The sequence below is a fragment of the Mercenaria mercenaria genome, chromosome 9 (assembly GCF_021730395.1).
Source record: "Mercenaria mercenaria strain notata chromosome 9, MADL_Memer_1, whole genome shotgun sequence".
NCBI lineage: Eukaryota > Metazoa > Mollusca > Bivalvia > Venerida > Veneridae > Mercenaria > Mercenaria mercenaria.
In genome coordinates, this window is record NC_069369.1 from 41,680,939 (window position 1) to 41,706,650 (window position 25,712).

At 35.4% G+C, this 25,712-nt stretch overlaps 1 protein-coding gene across 4 annotated transcripts in view; it reads left to right on the top strand.

Moving 5' to 3' along the window:
• The window catches only part of LOC123546989 (complexin-like), a 196,688-nt gene that overhangs the window by 90,179 nt on the left and 80,797 nt on the right, over window positions 1-25,712 (top strand). Inside the window, exon 1 of one of the 4 annotated variants that reach the window (XM_045333703.2) lies at window positions 9,765-9,888. The exons of the other annotated variants lie outside the window; for them this stretch is intronic. The gene's annotated coding sequence lies outside the window, so the exon portion shown is untranslated. Of the gene's footprint in view, window positions 1-9,764; window positions 9,889-25,712 lie in introns of those variants that run through there. 4 annotated transcript variants of the gene reach the window in all.

Sequence of the window (25,712 nt, forward strand, 5' to 3'; positions counted from 1 at the left end):
GTCAGAAGTTCTAAACTCTAACATCGGCCATAACTATTCATTCAAAGTGCCATCGGGGGCATGTGTCATCCTATGGAGACGGCTCTTGTTCTTCTTGTTGCAGTCAGATGATTTTTAGCTTGACTTTACTAAGTATGGAGAGCTGCCCTTCTCGACCTAGCATTCACATTGGCATCCTTCAGCGTCCACACCTTGGTTAAAGTTTTGATGCACTTTCTCTTTGTCTCTGTAATTACTTGATGGATTTGTTTCAAACTTAAAATAGTTGTTGTACATCATCACCTACATCACATGACACAAGGTCCATAAATCTGGCACAATATTTTATGAATTATTCACCCCTTTTTACACTTGAAACCCATTATAACGCTACTCGATATACCGCGGTCCTCGTTATAACGCTGTATGGCCTTGGCGCCCAAATTTTAGAGGGTAAAAAAAAAAAAAAAAAAAAAAAATGCGGATGTTACTTAATTTGATCATAACCAGCGTTAAAACTACAAGTACCTGTGTACTTTAACACCTTTCCATGATAACTGTCACAAATATCAATAATCGTCTGCTTGCTTACTTGTTTGGGTAAGGCCTTTGTTAAAGTTTCAATACATGTAGACATGTGACAATTAGGCAATCAGTACCGTGTCAAAATTAGATTGTTTGCATAACAAGCGTGTAACATTGGTCAGTCAACTATCAAACCGTTTAAGTTTGCACCAATTAAGCAGATGACATGATCACTTGAGTGAATAAAAAATCGAGTTTTGTAATAAACTGCAGTCGTTTTTCATAATCATCACACTCAATTCATCGGAAATAAGAAGATTCAACGCACTGAAAGCCTTACTGAGAATGTGCTCCCTTTTTAATATCGTATATCAACGACGGTGATTTAAAAATTTTCTATCTTATTTATCGATTTCCTTCATGTAGATCTATTCAAAATTAATTTTTTTAAGACTGTCCGCGTTTTTTCTCTTTTAGTTACATAAACCCCCAGTGCAATTGCAGTGCATATGTAATTCTCACGACCGCGCACTCCTCACACAGCGTTATATATGTTTACTTCCGGGATACACAAATCCAATTTTCTTTTATAATCACGACAAAATGAGAAGATGACACAGCGTTATAATTCTTTTAATGTATTTTTCAGTAGCATTTAAGGTAAATAAATGTCCCGTTTATACGATTCTTATTTTTTATTGACATAAAACAGCGTCCAAAATACGTTACCGGTGGGTGGGGTATTGCGTATACCGCTGAAAGGATCAACCCGCGTTATAAATTGAACCCCGCTAGATCCGCGGGTCTCGAACCTTGGACCCCGACGACAGCGTTATAACGGGACCCCAGTGTACTTAGAATTTGAGGTTAAAGTTTTGGTGCACTTTCACTCTATTTCAGATTTTACTAAATGCATTTGATTCAAACTTAAAAATAGTTGTTCCAAATCATCACCCACATCATATGACACAAGGTCCATATCTCTTGCACCAATATTTCATGAATTATCCCCCCTTTTTCTTAGAATTTGAGGTTAAAGTTTTGGTGCACTTTCAATCCATCTCTATTATTACTAAATTGATTTGACACAAACTTAAAATGGTTTGGTCCGAGAGCTCACGGACTTTTATTGCAACAATTGAGGCCAAAAGAAGTTTATACATTTTTGGAAACAATATTTCATATCCTCCATGAAAACCCATTTCTTAAGTGTCAAAGCCGTGCCTATCTATATTTTGTTCACTTATGTTTGTGATAGGGGTGGTAAAACTCACTTGTAAAAATTTAGGGGGTAGGGTAAAGTTTACGTCTACCAGTTTTTTCACTGTTTAATTACAGTAGCTATATGATTGTCATTTAATGTATATATGTCAACCAATGTCAGCCAAAAGAAATTCATCAAAAAGGAATGAAGGGCAAACTTGATATTTAAGGTCAAAGGTCAAACTTATGTATAAATCACATAAATTGGCATATTTGAAATTTATTTTTATTCTTAAAAATTAGTTTGTTATCATAAGTCACTCAGCTTCATAAATGTAATGTGTATATATAGGTCAAAGTCAGAAATACAAATTTTATTGCAAAACGCCAAGGTCAACTCTGATAATTAAAGGTCAAATTTCATTTTCATGCAAAAATATGAAAAATGGTACATTTACTTTTCTAACGTTTTTAATTTGTATTCACATTGTTAGTCACTGAAGTTAATTCGTTTTAATGTCTGTATGTCAGGTAAAGTCAGCAGTGCAAAGATAACACCAACACTGCCAAGGGTAAAGCTTATATCAAAGGTCAAAGGTCAAATTTTTGTGAAAAATTGCATGAATGTTTCCTTTTTGAATTATAACAGCTATTTCTGATCATTATTTGTATTGCTCGTAATTTTTTTTTAATGTATATTTGTCCGACAATATCAGTAATAAAGATATCGTCTAAAATCAGACAAGTTCAAATGTGATATTAAGGGTCAAAGGTCATTTTCAAGTAAAAGAATGAAAAAATAGCCCTTTAACTTTTCTTCTTGTTTATGATATTTTGTCGGCATTAATCAACAATATCAGTTCATATTAATGTATAAAAAGTGGGCGATATCTGGTATGCACATATTATTTAAAAAATTTCAAGGTCAACCGTAATTTCAAAGGTCAAAGGTCAAAAAAGTGAGTAAAATGTTGCAAAAATATCACAAGTTTGTAATATTTTTTATTGTTTTAAAGTATTTGTTTTGTCATTTTAGTAACTGATCGTTGTTCATTTTACTGTATATATGTCAGACGATGTCATGGAAGAAAAAGTAAGTTAAGATCGAACCTGGTATTAAAGGTCAGGGGTCATTTTTGTGTAAAAGATCAAATTGTAGCATACTTACTCATTACTTTGTTCAAAAGTAATAGCTCTTGTTAGAATTTTCTGTTAGCAATTTATTTTAATGTATACATGTCAAGCTAGGTCAGGTATGTAGGTTTTATCCAAATAAGGCAAAGCCAAACCTATTATCAAAGGTCAAAGTTCAAATCTGCGTGAAAATTAGCCAAAAGTCTAGTATTTTTGCAATGATTTTTCATTATTTTTTGAGGGTATTTAAAAACTATTACCTAATTATTATTCATTTTAAAGTATATATAACAGATGATATCATTCTTGAAATAATAATGAAAAATTAGTCAAGGTCAAATCTGACATTAAAGGTCAAAGGATAGGGCCTTCAAAAAAACTCGCTATTATGAAAACAAAACTGGCTGGAACAAGTTGGGGAGTAAATGCAAAGGTCATCTGCAAGTTTACACAGGCAACGTACGGTACATAGCAGAGTACGCATCAACCTCATTGGTACCTGCTTCTAAAACCAGTAAAGATAAACTGGGCAAGGTTAAATTTCAGGTCTGAGGATAATCCCGGAGCAATGAAAACAACTCAAATAAACTAAATCGAAAAGAGAACCAACCCTGCACCATTAGAGACAAGACGAGAGTACAAACTTTTGTCCATGCAGAGAAGGCAAAGAGACTACCATCCCACCCACTCCACTCAAAATTCGAGAGCAGAACCAAGAACAGACTGAAAAGACAGAGTCTTAACCACATCGTCAAAAAACTGCAAAAATGGGAAAGCAGCAGTACTGGACACAGAGGCAGAGCCGCTGAGCCCAAAGAATGGGTTCCCAGACAATGTGCTCCCAAAATCAGATTGGAGGTGCCAAGAGTAGAAGAAAAGGGAAAGCAACATCAGGCTTACCAACAGTCTCTTACGCTAGAAATGATCAATAACCGCTATCCAGCACACTCTTGGATCCAAGAATATACCAATGGATCAGTGGAAAAGGCAGTTCAGAAAGCTTGAGGTGGTGCCTACATCAAATTTTCAGACAGCTCCTCCTTCATACTCTCTCAACCAGTCGGCAAGAGATGCTCCAACTACAGATCCAGATGCAAGCCCTCACATCGGCAACACTCGAACAGTATGAGCGAGGAGAAAAGGGACAATATATTCTTAACAGACCCCAAATCAGCTCTTCAGGCTCTCTCAGCAGGTCCATCAGACAACTTAATCAGACAGCTGTTGAAAAATATCAATCTCCTGCCTGAGAACAACAATGTAGCATTTCGATAGATTCCTGCACATGTTGGTGGGCATAGCTGGAAATGAAGCTGCGCACAAACTTGCAAAGACAGCAACCAGGCAAATACAGCCCCGACCTCCAACTTTATACAGAGAAGCTCAGACTCTGCGGAAGAACAGCTTTGCGTCAGACTGAAAGAACATAAATGGAGGTTACCTGCCAAATCAGGACTGTCTACACAGGCTAAACAGCCAATTAACTGTCTTCTGTCTACGCACTAAAGACTGTGGCCTGAAAAAAAAACATATGAAGAAGCTGGGAGTTGCATAGAAAGCTAAATGTCAGTGCGGATCAGAGAAACAAACACAGTTTCTCATTCTTCAGAGCTGTTCCTATCTGGAAGAAGTACGCCAGGAAGTTTGGCCAACAGACATGCCATTTGAGACCAAGCCGTGGAGAGATATCAGCGACCTGCAGAATACGGTGCAGTTCATTGCCGCATCTAATCATAAAATATAAAACGGCCAAAAGAAGATGGAAGGCAGTAAGGAAGTAAGTAATTAAAGGCTAACATTAAAATAAATTAACAGCAAGTTACAACAAGATATGTTTGAACAAAAAGAATAAAATAACAGTGATATCTTTTGAATTTATTACCCGAAAATGAATTTTAAACTTTAACATCAGGGCTGATCTAGACCCATGTCTTATGATATCTCCATTGTTGATTTTGATCCATATATATACATGTATGAAACCTCAAGGAATAAGCATAAGATATTAATAATGACAAAATACCTTTAAGCAATGAAAAGTATTGCAAAAAATGCCATTTTTTTGCGGTCTTTCACGCAAATTTCACCTTTTACCTTTGATATAAGCTTTACCAATCACTGTTTTTGAAATTAGATCTGCATTGCTGACATTGATTTACAAATAAACATAAGACAGAATTATTTTCAAAGAACAAAATGACAAGATAATTTGTAACGAAGAAAAAATTAAAAATGCTGTACTTTGAATTTTTACATGAAAATGACATTTGACCTTTAATGTCAGGTTTGACCCTGACTTATTTTCCATTATAATTTCAACAGTGATATTGTCAGTTGTATATACTTTAAAATGAATACTAATCTGTTTTACTAGTAGTGACAGAAATGACCTACACAATAAAAATCAAAGCCTTGAAATGTCTGATGGTTGCGGGTTTTTGGTAGATTTAGTTTCTGTTTAAATGCCAGTCTATGAATGTACATGAATGAGAAACAAATACAAATTTAATGTGCCTCATATCTAAGATGAACTCTGCCTCACCCAGACTGTGATGTAACCATGGGCTGGAATACCTTATCACTAATAGATCTTATGTAATCTAAATGGTCAGTGTGAGTGTATACAGGTTGAATAAGAACTGCTTGTTCATTGATAATTCATCCGCACTGTTTATGAATGGGACTATTTTGTGCAGCACATGAACTTTTGGATGTGATTCGGAATAAAATAAAGATGCTTTGATTGTCAGAAATACACTTTAACTTTGGTAGCGGGATAAGCCCGCAACCAAAATCAGTGCAAATTTCTTGTTATTTTGCGAATTCTTACACAAATTTGACCTTTGACCTTTGATAATAGGTTTGCTTTTCACTTATAATGATAAGACCTACATTGACGACCTTGCTTGACATGTATACATTAAAGTAAATTGCTACAGTGAATTATAACAACAAGCTATTTTTGATCGAAGTAATGAGTACGTATGGAAAAGGTTGTAATTTTTTATACAAAAGTGACCCCTAACCTCCAATACCAGGTTTGACCTTGACTTATTTTCTCTTCTATGACATCGTCTGACATATATACAGTAAAATGAACAACGATCAGTTACTAAAATGACAAAACAAATACTTTAAAACAATAAAAAATATTACAAACTGGTGATATTTTTGCAACATTTTACTCACTTTTTTGACCTTTGACCTTTGAAATTACGGTTGACCTTGAAATTTTTGAAATAATATGTGCATACCAGATATCGCCTACTTTTTATACATTAAAATGAACTGATGTTGTTGATTAATATCGACAAAATATCATAAACAAGAAGAAAAGTTAAAGGGCTATTTTTTCATTCTTTTACTTGAAAATGACCTTTGACCCATAATATCACATTTGAACTTGTCTGATTTTAGACGATATCTTTATTACTGATATTGTCGGACAAATATACATTAAAATAAATTACGAGCAATTACAAATAATGATCAGAAATAGCTGTTATAATTCAAAAAGGAAACTATTCATGCAATTTTTCACAAAAATTTGACCTTTGACCTTTGATATAAGCTTTACCCTTTTCAGTTTTGGGGTTACCTTTGCACTGCTGACTTTACCTGACATACAGACATTAAAACGAATTAACTTCAGTGACGTACAATGTGAATACAAATTAAAAACGTTAGAAAAGTAAATGTACCGTTTTTCATATTTTTGCATGAAAATGAAACTTGACCTTTAATTATCAGAGTTGACCTTGGCGTTTTGCAATAAGATTTGTATTTCTGACTTTGACCGATATATACACATTACATATGTAAAGCTAAGTGACTTATGATAACAAACTAATTTTTAAGAATAAAAATAAATTTCAAATATGCCAATTTTTGTGATTTATACATAAGTTTGACCTTTGACCTTAAATATCAAGTTTGCCCTTCATTCCTTTTTGATGAATTTCTTTTGGCTGACATTGGTTGACATATATACATTAACTGACAATCATATAGCTACTGTGATTAAACAGTGAAAAAACTGGTAGACGTAAACTTTACCCTACCCCCTAAATTTTTACAAGTGAGTTTTACCACCCCTATCACAAACATAAGTGAACAAAATATAGATAGGCACGGCTTTGACACTTAAGAAATGGGTTTTCATGGAGGATATGAAATATTGTTTCCAAAAATGTATAAACTTCTTTTGGCCTCAATTGTTGCAATAAAAGTCCGTGAGCTCTCGGACCAGTTGTTCCACATCATTGTCCCTTTTCCTTAAAATTTCAGTTTAAAGTTATGATACACTTTTATTCTATCTCTATTATAACCAAATGGATTTTATTCAAACTTAAAATAGTTGTTCCACAATCATGCACATCATATGATACAAGGGCCATAACTCTTCAGAATTTTAGTTTAATTTTAATGCTTTTCACCATACCTCTGTTGTCACTAAGTGGATTTGATTCAAACTTTAAGTGGTTGTTCCACACCATAACCCACACCATATGACACAAGGTCCATAATGCTGGCACCAATATATTATGAGTTATGCCCTCTTTTTACTTAGAATTTCAGGTTCAAGTTTTGATGCACTTTTGCCTAACTCATTTATTAGCTCACCTGAGCACAAAGTGCTCAAGAGTGAGCTATTGTGGTCAGTGGTTGTCCATCTTGCGTCGTGTGTCGTGCGACAAAAAATTTACCGACTTACCTACCTACCCTAATTTTTTTTAACATGTTACTAGAAACATATAATTTTTTTGTTAGGCCTAATGCCAATTGAAGCTTAATGTATTTGCAGTGGTATGCTTGTATTCAATTGTTTCCGCACTGTTTAGTACAAAAGATATTGTTGCTCAATTTACTCAACATGTGTTCCTTCGATGCTGATTTCCTCCATCTATTGTTATATTTTGCAAATTTCAATTTTTAGCTCAACAGAGCACAAAGTGCTCAAGGTTAGCTATTGTGACCAGTCATTGTCCGCCATCCAGCGTACGTCAACATTTGCCTTGTGAACACTCTAGAAGCCACAATTGTGACCCAATATTATGAAACTTGGTCAGAATGTTTGTCTTGATGATCTGTAGGTCAGGTTTGAAACTGGGTCATGTGGGGGTCAAAAACTACGTCAGTAGGTCAGATCAAAGGAAAAGCTTGTGAACACTCTAGCGGCCACAGTTGTGACTCAATTTTTATGAAACTTGGTCAGAATGTTTGCCTTGATGATCTCTAGGTCAAGTTTGAATCTGGGTCATGTAGGGTCAAAAACCAGGTCACCCAGTCAAGTCAAAGGAAAAGCTTGTGAACACTGTAGAGGGCATGAAACTAAGTCAGAATGTTTGTCTTGATGATCTCTAGGTCAAGTTCGAAACTGGGTCATGTGGGGTCAAACACTAGGTCACTAGACCAGATCAAAGGAAAATCTTGTTAACACTCTAGAGACCAAAATTTAAGTTTGAAACTCATGAGAAATAGTCAGAATGTTTTTCTTGCTGATCTCTAGGTCAAGTTTGAATCTGGGTCATGCGGGGTCAAAAACTAGGTCACCCAATCAAATCAAAAGGAAAAGCTTGTGAACACTCTAGAGGCCACAGTTGTGACCCTGTCTTTATGAAACTTGGTCAGAATGTTTATCTTGATGATCTCTAGGTCAAGTTCGAAACTGGGTCATGTAGCATCAAAAGCTAGGACAGTAGGCCAGATCAAAGGAAAATCTTGTGAATACTCTAGAGGCCACAGTTTTGATTCAGTCTTTATGAAACTTGGTCAGAAGGTTTGTCTTGATGATCTCTGGGTCAAGTTCGAATCTTGGTCATGTGGGACCAAATACTAGGTCACACAGTCAAATCAAATGAAAAGTTTGTGAACATTCTAGAGGCCACAGTTGTGACTGTATCCTTATGAAACTTGGTCAGAATGTTTGTCTTGATGATCTCTAGGTCAAGATCGAAACTGGGTTATGTGGGGTCACAAACTGGGTTACTAGTCCAGATCAAAGGAAAATCTTGTTAACACTCTAGAGAGCACAATTTAAGTTTGAAACTCATGAGAATTGGTCAGAATGTTTTGTCTTGATGACATCTAGGTAAAGTTTGAATCTGGGTCATGTGGGATCAAAAACTAGGTCACTTGGTCAAATCAAAGGAAAAGCTTGTGAATACTGTAGAGGCCACAGTTGTGACCATTTCTTTATGAAACTTGGTCAGAATGTCTGTCTTGATGATTTCTAGGTCAAGTTCGAAATTGGGTCATGTGGATTCAAAAACAAGGTCACTAGGCCAGATCAAATGAACATCTTGTTAACAGTCTAGAGACCATAATTTAAGTTTGAAACTAATGAGAATTGGTCAGAATGTTTACCTTGATGACCTCTAGGTCAAGTTTGAATATTTTTCATGTGGGATCAAAATCTAGGTCATTCTTTCAAATCAAAGGAAAAACTTGTTAACACTCTAGAGGCCACAGTTGTGACCATATCTTTATGAAACTTGGTCAGAATATGTGTCTTGATGATCTCTAGGTCAAGTTTGAAACTGGGTCATGTGGGGTCAGAACTTGGTCAGTAGGTCAGATCAACTCTGGTAAGTTATATAGGGCCATCATGGCACTTTTGTTACTGGATATAAGTGGCTCCCCATTCCGATATTGCTGTAAGTGTACATTGTATATAGTTACAGGAAATGCAAGCAGCTTTCAGAATATTTCTAAGCAAAGTCCATGTATTTCCAGCAATTATTAAATTGCGTTTTAAAGCTGCCGCAACAGGTATCAGTGAAAAGGATCTATTATTGCAAAATTGTCTTTGATATTGACAGTTTTGTCCTATCTGATTTTATTTGTGGGAAATTAATCAATGGAGTAAATATTGGTCTTTTTTATGAGTGTCCTGAAAGTGTAGTATTAAGTTGATAACAGCTCTGGAAGTTCCCAATAATCAGCAGCATAATAGGCTTTCAGTGTGCTTCACTCTGTATTTCCTACCCAGTTTAATAGTATTTGTGAGATTTTGAGGACTTGTGGGGATATTTACTGTAATTTAGGGTAAGAAAATAATTGTTTTTTTTACAGTTAAGTGTTCAGTATGATTTCTATGGCAGTTTTTTTTTTGCTTGCTTGTCAGGTTCTTTCAAAAAGGAGGTGTTAACTATGCTTTTAAATTAGAAGTTGTTAGTAGCTCATAGATTGTTAAAAAACAACTTGCCCAAGTTTTAACATTTGTTATACAGCTGCATATAAATCAAAATTATTTTAATTGAATTGACTACAAAATTGTAAATATACCTACCGTATTTTCCCGTATTAAGGCCCCCCCTCTAATTAACGCCCCCCACCCGTTTTGGAGGGGAAAAAAGTCAACAAGAACGAAAAAAAAAAGTCACCTACCTCATTTTTATAAGTCAACATAATAAGTAATTTACAGTATGTATCCAATGTATTAAGAAATAAACACACTTACAGTCCATGTACCGTAAATCCAAAACGTTTATACTAAGTACGGTACGTAACCAATCATCAAATAGAAAATTAAATGGTAAATCCATTTTTGATTTGTTTTTGCACCACCCGCGCACAAGCTTCCTGTCGACTTTAAACAAATTTGCGGCAAAGTGTTAACCTTTTCTTCGGCAGTTTTAATAACTTTTAATTTAAAAGCTGGCACATAAGCAGCATGTCAAACCACTGACATTGTGTATTGCTACCCCGCATGTACTAAGGAAAATATTATCGGAGTACACAGCTGTTTGGGTATGATGACGTAATGTGTAATGTCGCGAGCGTGTCACGGAATACATGAGGTACCGTATTTAAATGCATAATTTTAAGACATTGCATTAAATTGGATGCCAAATAATTACGTTTTGGGGGAATTAAACAACACAGAAACACTTTACAGTTGGTTTGAACGATGTTTTTAAGTTTTTTAAAAATTTTCATTTTTTTTTTTTTTTACCTCAAATGAACGCCCCCTCTTTGGAAAATGTAACGCCCCCGGGGGCGTATATTCGGGAAAATACGGTAAATCATTGAAACATGAGATCATTCTCAATATAGTTCACCACATCCTGAATGAAATCTGTAATAAAGCATATAGTGTGATATTGCAGTTTTTTGTATACAATCCATTTGCGATAAGGTAAGCAATGTTATTTTTAACACGAAATGCTGTTTGCAAAATTACAAGAAATAAAATTAAATCTTTTTATACGAAAGCATTGACCTGGCACTCATTAATCCTTGCCACTATTCTCTTGCATTTTCTATACATGCATCATGAAAATATCTATGTTACTAAAATACCTATAATATGGCATAGTGGTTAGCTCTTTGACTTCCGAGCATATTATCATGAGTTCCAATTCCCTTCAGACCATTTTTTAATGATATTGATTTTATTCTTACATTATTTTATGTAATATATTTCAAGGGTTTTTTTTTTGCCTCCCAAAATTTTGGGTGGTCACTTTTTGCCCTTTTTTTAGAAAATGTCATAGTAACATACTGGAGCAGTAACCTTGGTCCATATTTTTAAAGTTTTAAAAATGCATGTGAATAATGTATAAACTTTCAAAATGCCTATGTAGCAGCCAGAGCTAATAATTGAAAAACTTTTAAACAACTACCAGACCTAAAAATAGAAAAACCTTTAAAGAACTTCCGTTCATGAACTGCTTGATTGATGTCAGATGCATCCTTTTAAGGTCTTCTCTCAGATTTGTTTAATTGTTTCAGCATGACTGATTTTAGGGGCTACTAGAGCTAAAATAGAAAAACCTTTAATCAATATCTCAGGAACTGCTAGATGGACCATCACCGAAGTTGGCCTGTAGCCTCCTTGTAAAGTCCAAATGGTTCCACTTGATTAATCTTAGGGGCAACCAGAGCTAAAAGTAGTAAAATCTTTAAACAACTTTTCATAAACTGCTTGATGGATCATCACAAAATTTGGTCTGTAGTATCCTAGTGAGGTCCTCTCTCAGATTTGTTCAAATGGTTCCACTTGACTGATTTTAGGGTCATCTGAATTAGAAATAGAAAAACCTTAAAAGCTTAGGGATATATCATCAAAATGGAGAAATATTTGGTAAACAAACAATATCTTTACCAACAGTCTACCTGTCCATTTCATATTCTACCATCCTGTATGACTGCATACCTAAAATATTCTCAAAACATTGTCTCCCTTTAAAAATGAATGTCATTTGTAAAGAAATAAGAATACAATATTATTGAGAACTGCGTTCCACCTAGTTATGTGAAGCCCTTGCAAATGTATCAAAACAGGTCTTTTAAATTCATGAGATTTTGAAGTTGTTGAACTATCCAAAAGTGTGGCCCCTTTATGCGGTCCTTTTCCGGAATTCAATGTGTATACCCCTGTTTAATCATTCTTCATGAAGTATTTATGAACCATTCATGAAGGTTATTCATGAAGACTTCAAGAGAAAAGCGTAAACTGAAAATGAGACATTCATAAAAAGCTCATGAATTCTTCATTAATCATGCAAAGCTCATGTTTATGTATTCATGAAGTGGTAATATCCAGGATTTATTCATGAAATTGTTCACAGCTCCAGTTCATGAAGTGTTCATGAACATTCATGACCAAAATTCTTGAAAATGTACTTCATGAATTCCTTTGTTTGTTATTTTAATGTCTCATTTTCTGTTCATATTATTCATGAATAATGCATGAAGATAAATGCTTGAAACTTCATGAACAAAATTATGAGCATATTTTGAATATTTTATAAGGTATTATTTGACCAAAGAGCTGCCTAATATTCATATTTGTCTGAGATTTTGCAGCCCAGGCAAAAATGATGGTCAGATGATCATGGACTACAGTGGACTACTATGGTAGTTCATGGTCATACAACCACGGAAACCCATGTTTGACAATGTTTTGTTAAATGGCAACACAGTTTTTGACAGTTTTCAAACATCATGGTCAACCGTGGTCTTTATTCAGTGGTCTACCATGGTTGCAGAAAATGGTGGTGCCGTTTAACAAAACATGTTTGATCTTGGTTTTCCGTAGTTGTATGACCATGAATTATCATGGTAGTCTGTGGTATACCATGGTCACCTGACCATCATTTTTCTGACCATCAGTTACTTTATTATTCACTTACTTGCATCGTAGAATCATCAGCGTACATGTATATGTTTGAGTTTTTGAAAACCATTGGAAGATAGTTTATATATAATATCAAAAAGAGTGGGGGGCCAAGTGTAGATCCTTGTGAAACACCAGTTTTTATATACGATAATGTAGATTTGATATCATTTATTGAGTTTGATTTAGGTACGATTCAAACCAGCACAATGAAAGTTCACTAATATGATACAGTTTCATTTTGTATTGATACTTGATACAAGGCGTTCGCTGATTTGAATGTAGTCCACAATAAGCAACTGTCAGGAATAATGTTGTTCCCCAAGGGAGCCGGCATTTGACCTGATTATCCTGCTACCACCTTGTAAACAGCTTTGCAATGATTTTTTATAAAATTTTCTAGAAATCAATGTAGTTTCAGGCCTTGTGTTAAAGTTATTAGATGATATGATCACAGTTCAATAATACCGATATTTCTGGTGTCATAGCAATATATTATTCACTAAGAAAGAAATCAAGTAGTCACCTCAATGTCTGGTTATAGTTATATTGTTCCTCAGGGACACTTCTGTCTTCTCTTCAAGATATAACACAAGTGCCTCAAAGTAAGAGGTACTTCATTAAATATTTATATCAGCTTAGTGGTAAAAAGCTGTAATGAAAGAATGATTGATTTCTTTCAACATCTTGGCTAATTTGAACATGTCATGTGTACAAAAAATTACTTTTTATCATTTTCTTACTGTGATATTTATAGGCAAACAAAACATAGGTTTCTGTTGGTAAAGATAAGGAAGCCTGTTTTGATTCTTATTTCTTTTAATAGCTGCTGAGACAGTTTAAAATAAATTAGCTGCCGCTATATAAGGTATATAGTAAATTAAATGACTAGTTTGTTAGTGATTGATATGAGAGTTACAGTTGTTGTTATTGTTCATCCCATAGGGACTTTAACCTACTAATGAAGTGACAGCTTAGATTTTATCCTCCAAAATAATGACATTCTCAAGATGTTTCATCTTCTTTTGTTAGTTTAAACAATATTTATTTTCATTATAAATTATACACAAAATCAGACAGTTTTGTATAGCAATAAACAATAACATGAACATAGGTTTCTAGTCTAAGGATATGTAAACAAGCCTATAGAGGCATATATTAATACTTATACAGCTCCTTGCGATGTTTAGTGTACGACTACTTAGGCAAACATATTTTTGGGAATAGACGTAAGAATTGTAAAATCACATGAACATTACAAAGAGATTGAATGCTGAGTGTTACTGGTTATCAGAAGACAACATAAGTTATTAAGTTTGTGAATCAGACTACATGTACTATGTGAAGTGAAGGGCCCAGTAATGAGGATGTATTTCTGCACTTTTGAAAAGATGAGCATTTTGATCAGTACATAGATTTTCCGACCCGTATATCAAGTTTTGGTACATTACAGGACAAGGCAAAGTTGAAAAGTATCTTTGTCTTTGAGCAGAGTGACATGCGGGAAGAAAGTGATTTACAGTTCCGATTTCACCACAAGAGCAATAGGGTGATTTTGAAATTGATTTTCGAAAAAGGTCATGATTTAAAGAACTACATCCTAGCCTAAGTCTTCTTTTGTTAATTGAAGATGTCATGTTACTATAGTATTATGACTGATGTCGTGTTCAAAGCAAATATGGTACAAAGTATTGAAGTAAAAGGGAAAAAGGGAAAAATCTTTTCCTTAACTAAGATTTATAATTTCCTTACATATTGGATAATACAGTAAAACATTGATTGCTCATGGTTACAATGGCTTGAGCAAAATCCTCATCAAGTGATCCAAACAAAAGATATATACCAAAAATGTCTGGGAACTGGGAACACATTGCTCAGACATGCTAGAGCTTGTGCTGTCAATGCTCAATTGAGGGATGTTTCATTCTATCTGGAATTTAAACTGTGAAACAAAGTATCCAGTCGCTATTCTTGTATATATAAATATGTAAAAGGCAGCACTAAGATTATGGAATAATAATAATAATAATATTAATAATAACATCTTTATTTATAGAAGGTAGCACATGAAGATACAGATCAGTACAAAGTACAAATGATACATCTTAATTTTAAATGTGGCCTTCTGAACAACAACAACAACAACAACCAAATACAATTTACACTATCGTGTAACCTAATTAATATCACATTCATTCTCCACATACCCTCTAAAATAGATATTGCCTTTAAGTATCCATTTATACAATTTCCATTTAGGCAATCAATTAGTGACATAATATATACATGCATAATTATATTATAATGGCATAGTTATAATTCAGCTGATATAAACAAAGAAATTCTTTCAGGATGTATGAGAGAATTTTTTCTTACGTTAAGAATTTTTTCATACCCTGTGAGCTTGAAGAACATTAGTTTCTAAGACAAACAAGAGCAGAAAAAACATAGGTCACCGAACTCGTTTTAATTTTATAGGGTATTTTCTTCACCCACTGTTTACGCATTTTTGAAATTTTGTAAAATTGAAAAAATGTTGGTACTTTATAAAACATATAATATCCTACTTAATCTTATAGGGATTTCAGGTCTTACAGATTAATATGAATATATGGTGATGTCAATATTATAAAAGCATAACTGTCACTAACAAATCTCTTTAAGTTTTACATGTTGACATAATTACCCCACCCACTTTATTTTCAATGGAAAAAACGTATTTAGATCTACAAAAAATCTTCAGACATTAAGATTTTCAAAATATTTTGCAGCATTAATGACCCACAAAAAAGCTTCAAACTGGAAAGAAAAAAAGTTGGGGTCACCGTGCATCTAAGAGATTTATTAAGAAAAACCTGTTAAAAAATGGTGAATTTTGATATTTTTTGTTCTTTTTGTTTTAACTTATATTTTCTAGATAATATAAAGTGCTATCTTGAAAACTTTTATTTTATTTATAGCTTGATATAATTATATATCAGTCAGGAAAATATCAAAACCAAACCTGATCTACTTTAATAGATATTTGAAATTATCTACCCCTACTCCATTGCAAATCTTACATCAGTTTCAGGCAAATGCCAGCCAAAAATAAGGGTGAAAAAAAAAAAAATTCACAAAAAGCATAATATATTTGGTTAAATGGTACATTATTAGCCATATTTTAATTATTTAGCATAAATTTTTGGCAAAACTTTTGTTAGAAAGCAATATTCGAAGAATTCGTGACCAAAATTCTTGAAAATGTACTTCATGAAGTGTTCATGAATTTTTAGTTCACCTGAGCATGAAATGCTCATGGTGAGGTATTGTGATCACGCTGTGTCCATCGTCCTTGCGTGCATGCGTCCATCCGTGCGTCAAGTTGTCTGTCGTCAACATTTTTGTTTTAAACGACAACTCTTCCAAAACCGCTGAATGGATTTTGATGAAACTTGGCCATGATGTTCCTTGGGTGGTCCTCTACCAAAATTGTTCAAACGGTTCGGCTTGGTTGCACATAGGGGCTGCCGTAGCTAAAAATAGAAAAAAACTTCAAACGACATCTCCTCCTAAACCAATGGTCCGATTTTGAAATAATTTCACACAAATGGTCTTTATATCACCCTCTACCAAGATTGTTCAAATTATACCGACTTGTCAAAAAAACATGGCCGCCAGAGGGCATTGTCACTTTTCCCTTTATGTATATAGTGGAAACTTTAAAAATCTTCTTGTATGAAACTGCTTGCCCGATTTTAGAATAATTTTACACAAATGGTCCTTGTGTGCTCCTCTACTAAGATTGTTCAAATTGTTTTGATTCGTCAAAATACATGGTTTACCTGATTTTAGAATAATTTTACACAAATGGTCCTTGTGTGACCCTCTACCAAGATTGTTACTAAATGGATTTGATTCAAACTTAAAATAGATGTTCCACCTTATCACCTGCATCATGTGACACAAGGTTCATAACTCTGACACCAATTTTTTTTCATGAATTATGTCCCCTTTTACTTAGAATTTAAGGTTAATTTAGATGCATTTTCACTATATACAGGCCTCTGGTGAAACCTTTAAAACCTTTAAAAACCTTTAATTTCAGAGCAAACCTTTAAAACCTTTAAATCTTCTGAAAAAACCTTTAAAACTGCCAAATAGCCTGTAATTTTCACTCAAAACATATATTTTTGTTCAGACTGCTTGCCGTGCCAGTTTAAAGCAAGTAATGGTTATACTACTGTATTTCTTCCCCCCTTTTAAGTGTTGTAATTAGGATACTGCTTGTGTATCTTTCATCTTGAGTTTTTCAGAATGCTGTTGTGTTCACCAGACCACATACATGTAGTAAATACCTATATATATTATGTGTTTTCAACGAGAATTCCGACAAAAATAGCCTTTATTTACTCTTTATTTTTTAATATTTTACACTAAAAGGCCTTTATTTCCATAGATTGGAGCCTTTATAAAAACCTTTATTTTTGTTCAGGCCTGCTAGGAGGCCTGTATATATCATTGTGATGGGCTTGGAGTCAAAGGGAAGTAACCTTTTTAGCTCACCTGAGCACGAAGTGCTCATAGGTGACCTTTTGTGATCGCCCTGTGTCCGTCGTCGTCCGTCCATCCAGCGTCCGTCCATCCGTCGTCCGTTGTCGTCAACAATTTGACTGTTAACACTCTAGAGGTCATAATTTTGGCCCAATCTTAATGAAACTTGGTCAGAATGTTACCCTTAATAAAATCTTGGATAAGTTCGATATTGGGTCAGCTAGGGTCAAAAACTAGGTCACCAGGTCAAATCAAAGGAAAAGCTTGTTAACATTCTAGAGTCACAAATTTGGCCCGATCTTAATGAAACTTGGTCAGAATGTTACCCTCAATAAAATCTTGGAGGAGTTCAATATTGGGTCATCTGGGGCCGAAAACTAGGTCACCAGGTCAAATCAAAGGAAAAGCTTGTTAACATTCTAGAGGTCACAATTTTGGCATAATCTTAATGAAACTTGGTCAGATGGTTACCCTCGATAAAGTCTTGGACAATTTTGATATTGGGTCATCTGGGGTCAAAAACTAGGTCACCAGGTCAGATCAAAGGAAAAGCTTGTTAACACTCTAGAGGTCACAATTTTGGCCTAATCTTAATGAAACTTAGTCAGAATGTTACCCTCAATAAAATCTTGGACGAGTTTGATATTGGGTCATCTGGGGTCATAAACTAGGTCACCAGGTCAAATCAAATGAAAAGTTTCTTAACACTGTAGAGGCAGCATTTATGACTGTATCTTCATGAAACTTGGTCAGAATGTTAATCTTGATGATCTCAAGGTCCAGTTTAAATCTGTGTCATTAAGGTCAAAAACTAGGTCACCAGGTCAAATCAAAGGAAAAGCTGGTAAACACTGTAGAGGCCACATTTATGATTATATCTTAATGAAACATGGTCAGAATGTTAATCTTGATGATCTGTATTTCACATTAAAATCTGGGTCAGGTGGGGTCAAAAACTAGGTCACTAGGTCAAATCAAAGGAAAAGCTTGTTCACACTCTAGAGGCCACATTTATGACTGTATGTTCATGAAACTTAGTCAGAATGAAAATCTTGATGATCTATAGGTCAAGTTTGAATCTGGGTCATGTGGGTCAAAAATTCGCCAGGTTGAATCAAAGGAAAAACTTGTTAACACTTTAGAGGCCACATTTCTGACCATATCTTAATGAAACTTGGTCAGAATGTTAATCTTGATGATCTTTAGGTCAATAGGTCAGGTGAGCAATACAGGGCCTTCATGGCCCTCTTGTTTTAAGTTTCGTACTGAGTTACTTCACCTTCCAAGAATTAGTCTATTTTTAGATTTTCAATATTTTAGGTATTTTTCTAACTTTTTAGCTCACCTGAGCACGAAGTGCTCAAAGGTGAGCTTAAGTGATCACCCTGTGTCCGTCGTCCGTCGTCGTCCGTCGTCCGTCCGTCGTCAACAATTTGACTGTTAACACTCTAGAGGTCACATTTTTGGCCCAATCTTAATGAAACTTGGTCAGAATGTTACCCTCAATAAAATCTTGGACGAGTTCGATATTGGGTCATCTGGGATCAAAAACTAGGTCACCAGGTCAAATCAAAGGAAAAGCTTGTTAACACTCTAGAAGTCACAATTTTGGCCCAATCTTTATGAAACTTGGTCAGAATGTTACCCTCAATAAAATCTTGGACGAGTTCGATACTGGGTCATCTGGGGTCAAAAACTAGGTCACCAGGTCAAATCAAAGGAAAAGCTTGTTAACACTCTAGAGGTCACAATTTTGGCCCAATCTTAATGAAACTTGGTCAGAATGTTACCCTCAATAAAATCTTGGACGAGTTTGATATTGGGTCATCTAGGATCAAAAACTAGGTCACCAGGTCAAATCAAAGGAAAAGCTTGTTAACACTCTAGAGGTCACATTTTTGGCCCGATCTTAATGAAACTTGGTCAGAATGTTACCCTTAATAAAATCTTGGACGTGTTAGATATTGGGTTATCTGGGGTCAAAAACTAGGTCACCAGGTCAAATCAAAGGAAAAGCTTGTTAACACTGTAGAGGCCGCATTTATGACTGTATCTTCATGAAACTTTGTCAGAATGTTAATATTGATGATCTTAAGATCCAGTTCGAATCTGGGTCATGTAGGATAAAAAACTAGGTCACCAGGTCAAATCAAAGGAAAAGCTAGTTTACACTGTAGAGGCCACATTTATGACCTTATCTTAATGAAACTTGGTCAAAATGTTAATCTTGATGATCTATAGCTCAAGTTCAAATCTGGGTTAGGTGGGGTCAAAAACTAGGTCACCAGGTCAAATCAAAGGAAAAGCTTGTTAACACTCTAGAGGCCATATTTATGACTGTATCTTCACGAAACTTAGTCAGAATGTTAAACTTGATGATCTTTAGGACAAGTTTGAATCTGGGTCATGTCGGGTCAAAAACTAGGTCACCAGGTCAAATCAAAGGAAAAGCTAGTTAACACTGTAGAGGCCACATTTATGACCATATCTTAATGAAACTTGGTCAGAATGTTAATCTTGATGATCTTTAGGTCAAGTTTAAATCTGGGTTAGATGGGGTCAAAAACTAGGTCACTAGGTCATATCAAAGGAAAAGCTTGTTAACACTCTAGAGGCCACATTTATGACTGTATCTTCATGAAACTTAGTCAGAATGTTAATCTTGATGATCTTTAGGTCAAGCTCGAATCTGGGTCATGTCGGGTCAAAAACTAGGTCATGGGGTCAAATCAAAGGAATAGCTAGTTAACACTTTAGAGGCCACATTTATGACCATATCTTAATGGAACTTGGTCAGAATGTTAATCTTGTTGATCTTTAGGTCAATAGGTCAGGTGAGCGATACAGGGCCTTCATGGCCCTCTTGTTTATTAATAGTCCTATGTAAAAAGTAAGGACATTTTTCTGCGGTAACATGTGTCGATAAGACACTTTTTATGCCCCCGAAGGGAGGCATATAGTTTTTGAACCGTCTGTCCGTCTGTCAGTCTGTCAGTCTGTCCGCAATTTTCGTGTCCGGTCCATATCTTTGTCATCGATGGATGGATTTTCAAATAACTTGGCATGAATGTGTACCACAGTAAGATGACATGTCGCACGCAAGACCCAGGTCCGTAGCTCAAAGGTCAAGGTCACACTTAGACATTAAAGGATAGTGCATTGATGGGCGTGTCCGGTCCATATCTTTGTCATCGATGGATGGATTTTCAAATAACTTGGCATGAATGTGTACCACAGTAAGACGACATGTCGTGCGCAAGACCCAGGTCCGTAGCTCAAAGGTCAAGGTCACACTTAGACATTAAAGGATAGTGCATTGATGGGCGTGTCCGGTCCATATCTTTGTCATCGATGGATAGATTTTCAAATAACTTGGCATGAATGTGTACCACAGTAAGACGACGTGTCGCGCGCAAGACCCAGGTCTGTAGCTCAAAGGTCAAGGTCACACTTAGACTTTAAAGGATAGTGCATTGATGGGCGTGTCCGGTCCATATCTTTGTCAACCATGGATGGATTTTCAAATAACTTGGCATGAATGTGTACCACAGTAAGACGACGTGTCGCGCGCAAGACTCAGGTCCGTAGCTCAAAGGTCAAGGTCACACTTAGACGTTAAAGGATAGTGCATTGATGGGCGTGTCCGGTCCATATCTTTGTCATCCATGGATGGATTTTCAAATAACTTGGCATGAATGTGTACCACAGTAAGACGACGTGTCATGCTCAAGACCCAGGTCCGTAGGTCAAAGGTCCTAAACTCTAACATCGGCAATAAATACTCATTCAAAGTGCCATCGGGGGCATATGTCATCCTATGGAGACAGCTCTTGTTTGTATTCATTTTTAGTGTATATTAGAGATTTATATATATACCTCATCCCTCATCCTGGGCACATATACTAGTATTAATTATATGTGCTGCGGAAGGCCAAGATGAAGTACTCCAAAGATGAGTAAAATTTTTCTTTAAGAAGTTGTTTTTTTACGTTTTATATTATTCTGAGTATTTTTAAAATTTCTTATGGTTGCCGTTCTGTGACAAGACGGTATGGTGGGCGTATAAGTCACTCCTGTGACAGTTCTAGTTATATCAGTAAATTGACAAATGTTTTGTAGAGGAATATTTGAGGTAGTTAGATATTTTTTTCTCAGAACATGAGGCTAACTGTCTGTTTCATGACCCATAAGGAAATGCTGTTGTATTTCCTGTGACCAGGATGTATTAGGGGAACATATATCAGTTTATTGATAGCTCTTGTTTTACAGAGATCTGAATACATCTTTGAAGTCTCAGACAATTGTTTCTCCTTACAGTAAAAACCTAGGCCACTTTAGTGACAGTTATTTTTTCCCTGTGGACAAAACTATGTGTTGTAATTGCACCTTATTAACTCCTGATCTTCTTGAAGATGCTTATATGATTGTGTTAGAATTAATGCAAGCTTGGTTAACCTTACTTCTGTATTGATTTTCTCACAGAGCAATTCCTTATCATCAGAATTTGCTTCAATTCCAGTCCAGAGTATTCTCTCATGGTAGATGAGGGGTTTCACTTTAATCAAATGCAGGAGGAAAATGGAGATTGTAAAGATTCCATGTGAAGTTTTATGATATTTGACAAAAATTGGAAGGGATGCAATGTCAGTTATAATTTATCCGATGCATTGTCGGTTATAATTTATCCAAAAATAGCTTAAAATAAACTGTTCCCAGTTACTCAATTATTCTTTCATACGCTTCCAAGACAAATCCGATCTGGGATGGGGACAGGAACAAATATAAGCAGTCACAAAAATGTAATGTTTTGTTGTATTATTGAAGTTCAGCTGAACAAAACATGAATAGTGTAATCTCCTTCATTATCAACTAACTATTCATATGGATGGGGATGCAAGGACATTTTGTGGTAAGCTGATGACAGAAATTGAGATTATCTAGATCCATTTATTTATATAAAAATGAGACAAACCGTACAGCAGTCAACATAAAAACTGAGAAACAATCAACATAATTAAGTACAACAATCACATAGTTACAGTACAACAATCAACATAATGACAGTATGACAATCAACATCACAGTCAACATAATGACAATACAACACAGTACAACAATCAACATAATTAAGTAAAACAATGAACATAATTACAGTACAACAATCAACATAATGGCAGTAAGACAATCAACAACACAGTCAACATTATGACAGTACAACAATCTACATAATTACAGTATAATGAACAACATAATTCAGTACAACAGTTGGCATAATTACAGTACATTCATCAAATCAAGCATTTCATGTTTTGAGGAAGTCTCAAACTGGGACTACTTTAACAAGTTTCCTGTTGTTGCGGAAATACATTTGCCTGTATTGGAAACTTGCATGAGAAAAAAATATGTCCATTGTTTGGTGAAGGTTGAATGCAAATCACTAACCTCACAGAATATTTACGGTTTTTGGTATAATTTCTATACTGGCAATATATGTTGCATCTTGTGTTGAGAGCATTTGTTGTTTTTAGCTCACCTGAGCACAAAGTGCTCAAAGGTGAGCTTTTGTGATCGCCCTGTGTCCATCGTCCGTCCGTCGTCGTCGTCAACAATTTGACTGTTAACACTCTAGAGGTCACATTTTTGGCCCAATCTTAATGAAACTTGGTCAGAATGTTACCCTCAATAAAATCTTGGACGAGTTCGTTATTGGGTCATCTGGGGTCAAAAACTAGGTCACCAGGTCAGATCAAAGGAAAAGCTTGTTAACACTCTAGAGGTCACAATTTTGGCCCAATCTTGATGAAACTTGGTCAGAATGTTACCCCCAATAAAATCTTGGACGAGTTCGATATTGGGTCATCTGGAATCAAAAACTAGGTCACCAGGTCAAATCAAAGGAAAAGCTTGTTAACACTCTAGAGGTCACAATTTTGGCCCAATCTTGATGAAACTTGGTCAGAATGTTACCCCCAATAAAATCTTGGACGAGTTCGATATTGGGTCATCTGGAGTCAAAAACTAGGTCACCAGGTCAAATCAAAGGAAAAGCTTGTTAACACTCTAGAGGTCACAATTTTGGCCCAATCTTAATGAAACTAGGTCAGAAAGTTACCCTTAATAAAATCTTAGACGAGTTCGATATTGGGTCCTCTGGGATCAAAAACTAGGTCAAATCAAAGGAAAAGCTTGTTGACACTCTAGAGGTCACAATTTTGGCCCAATCTTAATGAAACTTGATCAAAATGTTATCCTTAATAAAGTCTTGGACGAGTTCGATACTGTGTCATCTGGGGTCAAAAACTAGGTCACCAGGTCAAATCAAAGGAAAAGCTTGTTAACACTGTAGAGGCCGCATTTATGACTTTATCTTGACGAAACCTGGTCAGAATGTTAATATTGATGATCTATAGCTCATGTTCAAATCTGGGTTAGATGGGGTCAAAAACTAGGTCACCAGGTCAAATCAAAGAAAAAGCTTGTTAACACTCTAGAGGCCACATTAATGACTGTTTCTTCATGAAACTTAGTCAGAATGTTAAACTTGATGATCTTTAGGACAGGTTCGAATCTGGGTCATGTCGGGTCAAATACTAGGTCACCAGGTTAAATCAGAGGAAAAGCTTGTTAACACTCTAGAGGCCACATTAATGACTGTATCTTCATGAAACTTAGAATGTTAAACTTGATGATCTTTAGGTCAAGTTCGAATCTCGGTCATGTTGGGTCAAAAACTAGGTCACGGTGTCAAATCAAAGGAATAGCTGGTTAACACTTTAGAGGCCACATTTATGACCATATCTTAATGAAACTTGGTCAGATGATTTTTAGGTCAATAGGTCAGGTGAGCGATACAGGGCCTTCATGGCCCTCTTGTTTTTTGTACTTTTTTAGCCAAGTTCATTTAGTTCATCTGATTGTTTATTATGTAGTATTTAAGTACACAAATATATGCAGGGGTGATAAATTTCCAGATTAATCCATAAATCTAGATTTGAAGGCTCCCAGGTTCACTTCTTGGATTGATATAGTCCCATTGAGTTTTCATATGTTGGGTAAGGGTGTGGGGGTCATTAATACCAAGGGCACATCTGGAAGTTGGGAGAAGGTCGCCAGAAATCAGGAAATTAACAGATAACATTCGTCTTTTTTGTTGTCGGGGTGAGCTATTGGGATCACTCACTGTCCAGCATCCATCTGTCCTTCCAGACTTTTCTTAGATAGCATTCTGCTCTGAAACCGTGTGGTGGCAGTTGAAAAATCTTGGCTTGGAAGTTCTTTGGGCAGTTTCCCTCCAAAAGTGTTGAAACTGTTCCACTTGGTTGCACATAGGGGCTGTTAGAGCTAAAAACAGAAAAACCTTCAAACAACTTGCTAGTCCAATTTTGGAATAATTTCACACAAATAGTCCTTATGTAACTCTCTACCAAGATTGTGCAAATTATTCCATTTTGTAAAAAACATGACTGCCAGGGGACATGGTCACTTTTCCCTATCTGTATCTAATGGAAACTTTATAAATCTTTGTTATGAAAGTGCTGGCCCGACTTTAAAATAATTTCTCACAAAGGATGCTTGTGTGACCTACTGAGATTGTTCAGATTATTCGGTTTGTCATAAAACATGGCCACCAGAGGGCAGGTCACTTTTTCATATATGTGTATAATGGAAACTTAAAAAATTTGCTTATATGAAACTGGCCCAAATTTATAATAATTCGCACAAATGGTCACTTTTCCCAATATTTATATGTAGGAAACTTTTAAAAAATCATTGTCAGAAACTGATTTTGTAATAAGTTTACAGAATTGTTTCTTCTGCGACCCTTATGAAGATTACACATTTATTCTGTTGCGTAAAAAAAAACCCGTGGCCACCATGGATAGTGGTCACTTCCCCTGTATGTAAGTGGAAAATCTTCTTGTATGATATTTTCTATTGTTGTCTTTGTTATTCTCCTCCCAACCTCTTTAACCCCCCACCAACACTCACACACACATACATCACTCTCCTGTATTTATTTAGTAGACACCTTCACAGTATTGTAGCAGTAAACACTGGCACTATTTTAAAATATTTCAGACATTTTCCTTGTATAACCATCTATCAAAACTGTTCAAGCAAGAGATGTAAAAATCTTCAAAACTTGGTACCAAAATAAGGACAAAATACTTCACAGGGATGAGAATTTTTAAACTGACTTTTAGCTTTAAGATGG